Source organism: Bos grunniens, chromosome 17 (assembly GCF_055505025.1).
Source record: "Bos grunniens cultivar Pamir isolate PY7600 chromosome 17, Bosgru_T2T1.0, whole genome shotgun sequence".
In the NCBI taxonomy this organism is placed as follows: Eukaryota; Metazoa; Chordata; class Mammalia; order Artiodactyla; family Bovidae; genus Bos; species Bos grunniens.
The window spans coordinates 63,938,880-63,944,879 of NC_141181.1; positions in this window are offsets into that span (position 1 = coordinate 63,938,880).

Here is a 6,000-nt window from a genome sequence, read left to right on the forward strand (position 1 = left end):
AATCTACATGGTGGATATTTGAGTGTCTACTGTAGATGTCCTTTGACTTTGCTGTAGGTTTGAAATGTTTCATAATAGAATTATTGAAAAAATATCTATTCCTATGTTGTCAAAATCTTTCTAGGAAGCTTAGGGTTTTAGAAAGTGGTCCTAAGGGACCACTAGTGAGTGGTGGGGGTGGGCAGAGGGAGCTGAAAAAGATAGAGCTCTGGCATCACCAATTTCAACCAGAGAACATTCAATTTCATCTCTTTTTCCTCTCGGAGCTCAGTGTGTGATTTAATTTGGAAACAAAAAAAAACAAAACAAAACCCACAACACTCTTCACTGTTCCAAAGGTGAAAGGTTTGAAAGCCGCTGAGCTCAGCCCTCCCATGTTGCAGATGAAAAGAGTGAGGTCCAGAGAGGGGGCGGCACTGGCTCCAGGTCACACAGTGAGCCAGTGGCTGAGCAGGAACTCAAACCCAGGTCTGACCCCCAGGGAAGAGTTTTGCACCATGGCTTTCTTGAGGGGCTCTGGGGGTCTCCATCCTGGGGCTGCTGGGAGGCAAAGAGGGAGGGTTGGGTGTTAGGCAGGTGTCTTCACACCCTCAGCCTTCAGCCAGAATCCACTGCTTTGCCGTCATATATTGGGTTCCAAGGTATTTGACCAAATAGTTTTGTGGGTGGGGAGAGCCTGCTGGGAGGCGATGGGGGAAACACTGGGGAGGACTTCAGTGGGGCCAAGCGTTTTCTGGAGTGGGATCCTGCCCCCTCCATCCCTGTACTACCCTCTTCCCTCAAGCTGTGGTGAGAAGATGGATGGGGGGAGCCAGGGCTGGGACAGACCACTCAGGAATGATGGATTTGGTCCCCAGTCAGAAGCATTTAGGGTCATCTGGGGTCATGAGCAGAGGTGAGAGGTCACCCAGCCAGGGCAGGTGGGTCAGCAAAGGACAGGGACAAGGAGTCGGCAGAGAGGTCCAAGGGCTGGTGTGTACCCCAAGCCTGGAACTCCTCTAGTACTAGCTCATTCATTCATTCATTCCTTGACCCCAGGATGCCAGGTCCTGGGCTGGGCACTGGAGGTTCCAGGATAAATGGGCATCGTTCCTGTAGGTGAGGGCAAGTGGAAAAGAGAGAACACTGCCATTCACCCTAGCCCTTGCAAACGACCAACCATGACCTTGGGAAGGTCTGAGCTTCCGTTTCCCCAACTGGAATAACAGGTTGATAAACCTGTGTGACATTTTTGCCACAGAGCTTGGTGGGAAGAAATGGTGGTTCTCTTCCCTAGGCTTTCAATTAAAAGAGAAGGGCTTCCTCACCCCATCTGGGCTGTTTCTGGGAAGACAGGAGCATGGGTTTGAATCTTGATTCCACTTACAACTGTGTGACTGTGGGCTAATCACTTCCCCTTTCTGAGCCTTGGTCTTAAAATGAGCATAATGATAATTAGTAACAGCTTTACCTAATGGTTATGAGGTTTCCCTGAGGTTTCAATGAGTTAATACATGAAAGCATTTAGACCAGTGCTAATGCTAAGGCTAATCCATAGCTAACACTCGGCGAGTGCTAACCTTTGCTATTAGTGATCTGATGGATTGAGTCTATGAAGACAGTGATAGTGTAATTGGTGAATACTGACCTAGTGCTAGTGGAGGGCTTGTAGATGCTCTAAACCCAGTCTGTGCCTGTATGCCAAATCTGGCTTCCCCACGGGAAATGCCTGGAGTACAGGCTTGGATTAGTTTTGCTACCCCATCCAGGTTCAACAAAAACCGTGCTGAGATTGATTAGCAATGCCTGCCGTGGGCATAGGAGGGAAGAGCTGTGGGAGGCATGCCATCTATTAACCATTCCCGGTGCTGGCCCAAGCCCTCCCCTTGCGCACATGGAAAAATGAAGGCTCAGAGAGGGAAACAAGACGGACTCAGGGCCACACAGGCAGTCGCAGTCCGGGCTCTTGCTCCTGCCTCCCTGATGCCTCACTGAGCCCTGGTCTATGTCATTTCATCCCGTGGAGAAAAGTCATTATTTCTCCATTACATTTCCCAGCCTGTTTTCTGGAAGGGAGTTAATTGATTTAAACTTTTCCAGGATGATTCGCCCTCCTCCTCTGCTCCCCTGGGCCCCCGATTCTATTACGGCTCTGCCTCTCGGAAATGAGTCGGTGGCATCTGCCAGGACAGACACGGGAGTCTCTAGGAGGGGGCTGTCTGAGCAGGTGTGGAGAGTGCAGACCATGCCTGGGGCTGGCTCTTCCAGAGACCTCCACGTTTCATGACAGCGACGTCCCAAGACTCAAGTGTATTGTGTCTCTTATCCTCACGGCGCCTGGGCTTCCCTGGTGGCTCAGGTAGTAACGCATCCATCTTCCATGCAGGAGACCCGGGTTCGATCCCTGGGTTGGGAAGATCCCCAGGAGGAGGAAATGGCAACCCACTTCAGCATTCTTGCTTGGAGAATTCCGTGGACAGAGGAGACTGGTGGGCACAGGTCTTGGGGTCGCAAAGAGTTGAACCCGACTGAGCGACTAACACAGACATATATCCTCCCAGGGGCTACGTTTGCGCTATGTGCCGGGCGCAGCACCCAGAGCACCCACCGGCCCTTCAGGTTCACCCAACATACAGAAGGGGAAACTGAGGCAAAGGGCTGGTCCCAGAGCTGAGATTCCAACTCAAGACCACCAAGCCCTGAATTCTTTATTCTTTTCTGTTAATGTCACTCCTCCCTGGCTCTGTGACACCCAGTCACCCCAAATGCCCTTTCAGATTCTCCCTCCAGACCTTTGAACTTGGCTGATGGGTGATCACTGATACTTATCTGACGGATGAGGAAACTGAGGCCAAGACTGGGGAGAGTGATTGACCCTGAGTCCCACAGCAAGGGAGGCCACGGCTCTGTCCTTTGTCTCCTCCTACGGGGAAGAAGCAGGACGAGAGAGGCTCAGAGCGGGCCTGGCCACGGCGGTCCTCTTGGTCGATTCATCTTCCAAGCTGAAATATTTATTTACGCACCCCATTTAATCAGGATATGCCGTAATTAGCGGCAGATTTGTGCCTCCTGCCTGTGGCATTATTTATTTCAGGTTCTGGGCGGCCATTTCCCTGGGCTGTGTGCGCACTGGGCTTGGATTTCAATCAGACGGGGCCCGGCAGAGCTGTCCCCAGGGAACTCACAGCAGCGATGCCCCCCTCGGAATGATAAATGAGCCCGAAGACAGCAGAAATGCTGCCCAGCTGCTCTGGGGGGTCGGCGTGCGTGGGGTGGCGAAGGGGGTGTTCTCACCAATCCCAGGATCCAGTCATCAAGGAACTTCCCTTCCCCCCTGTGCCAGACAATAGCCTGGCATTTCCTAGCCCCCGGAAGAAGTATACATGGGAGATGCCACTGTGTGGGCCCGCTGCAGCCCTGCTTCTAGGATCCTAAGGCAGAAGGAACTTGGAAGGGTTATCTGCCCTTCTTGCTGTCTTGGGAAAGGTTTTTGAGTTATCTCAGCATCTCTCAGCCTTGACTATGGGCAACACATATTTTTCTGCTCACAGCCCCCGTGGCTGGGAAGTTCCTTCTGCTGTCTATAACTTTACTTTTTTATTTTTTAGTATTTATTTCTTTGGCTGCACCAGGTCTTAGTGGTGGCATGCGAGCTCTAGTTCCCTGACCAGGGATCGAACCCATACACCCTGCATTGGGAGTGGGGAGTCTTAGCCACTGGACCACCAGGGGAAGTCCCCTTTGCTGTCTAACTCTGCTGCTGCTGCTGCTGCTAAGTCACTTCAGTCGTGTCCGACTCTGTGTGACCCCATAGACAGCAGCTCACCAGGCTCCCCTGTCCCTGGGATTCTCCAGGCAAGAACACTGGAGTGGGTTGCCATTTCCTTCTCCAATGCGTGAAAGTGAAAAGTGAAAGTGAAGTTGCTCAGTCGTGTCCGAATCTTAGCGACCCCATGGATTGTAGCCTACCAGGCTCCTCCGTCCATGGGATTTTCCAGGCGAGAGTACTGGAGTGGGGTGCCATTGCCTTCTCCAGTCTAACTCTAGTCGAGGTAAAAAACATTTGCAACTCTGTCCCTTAGATGATCCCACAAAAAGCACCCTCTGTCACTGTCTAGAAGGAGGCGGAAGATACGGGAAGTGCAGGGAGTGTGGGCAGGTTCAATCCTGGATCAGGAAGATCCCTTGGAGAAGATAATGACAACCCACTCCAGTATTCCTGCCTGGAGAATTCCATGGACAGAGGAGCCTGGTGGGCTACAGTCCATGGGGTCACAAAGATGGACACAACTGAGCAACGAACACTTTCACTTTTCACTGCTATTATTTGGTGGCTAATCCTCATGTGAACCTGGGAAGTCAGATCCCCAGCTGAGGACATGGAGGCCATTCCTTGCCCACAAGAGGGGCCTCATTACTCTCATTTTCTAGACGAGAGAACCGAGGCTTGGGACACCAGGGAGCCCTCCAGGGCTGCCCACCGCATGGCGAGGGCTCTGTGGGTGGTGCTCTCAACCCCAAAACTTCCTCTGGAAAGTGGGAATGCAGGTACTGACCTCACCGGGCACTTCAGGAATTGAGTGATGGCATCTGTGGGAGGTGCCCAGCATGGGCTTGGCAGAGGGAGGGGCCGGGTCTGGTGTTTGAAGCCTGTCCTCCTGCCACAGAGGAGCTGGGTCCTGGGGTCGGCTCAGGGGCACTCGAGACCAGTGTTTCAGGAGTCATGAAATGATCACAGTGAAGCAGGCACAGCTCCCGGGGGTCTCTTGTCAACTAGGCCAGATGCCTGCAGGGGGTCCTGTTGTTCCTGGCCTAGTTGGGACACGGTTTGTAGCTGAGCCTCCCCTAGGGACCACAGTTTCCAGGCCAGCTGCCCTACCGAGGTCAGTGGGAGACATGGCTCTAACAGGGTTAGGGGAGGCACTTCACTTGAGTCTTATTTTACAGACAAGGAAACTGAGATTCAGCAGGGAGAGGTGACTTGTTGAGGGTGTAGACCGTAAACCCTGGAGGTTCTGGGAGGGTGCCCTGTAAACATCTCCCTGGCCTACCAAGCTGGTCCAGATCCAAAGTGTCTGCTGTGTGACCGTCATTGAGTTACTCAACCTCTCTGAGCCTCCCTTGCCTTGGGTGCTGTGATGGGAATATCTAACTGGGGCTAAGGGTGAGGGGCACAGTGGATATGAGGATCACATGGTGCTGGACACACCCGCCCCTCCAAAGATTCTGATCTTGAAACAAAAGAGCATTGTGGGAGGGCCCCTTCTGTGTCTACACTCTGCCTTCTCACCTTTCCCAGGCTGTCCCCTCTGCCTGAAAGGTCCTTCCTGACCCCCTTTTCCAGGCTGACGTCTACTCATACTTGCCTCCCAGCTCAACTGTCCACCTCCACCCCAAATCTCTCACTGACCCTCCTCCACACATAGGTTCCACTTCTGTGCTCCCAGCCCTGCCCTGATCACTTTGGACTGTATCTGCCTCCTCAGCTAGGCAGGGCAGGGCCCCTGAGATTAGCTGGTGTGTGCTGTAGCCCTGGCATGCAGCCTGGGCCCTGGCACATGGCAGGGACCAGTTCACGTCTGTTTAATGACTGAGTCATTCACTGAGTGATGGAACCAGTGAGTGAAATTCATTGGCATGCTGCTATGGCCTGAATGCACCTGTCGCCCCCAAATTCATATTAGTTGAAAACTAAATTCCAACCTTAGTTGAAAACTAATGCCCAAGATGATGGTATTTGGAGGTGGGGTCTTTGGGAGGTGATTAGGTCATGAGGGTGTAGCCCTCATGTATGGGATTAGTGCCCATATTTATTTAAAAAACTATTTATTTATTTATTTGGCTGTGCCAAGCCCTAGTTGCAGCATGCAGGATCTTTGATCTTGTGGCATGCGGAACCTTTAGTTGCAGCATGGAAACTCTTCGTTTTGGCATGTGGGATTTAGTTCCCTAAGCAGGGATCAAACCCTGGCTCCCTGCAATGGGAGTGCAGAGTCTTAGCCACCGGACCACCAGGGAAGT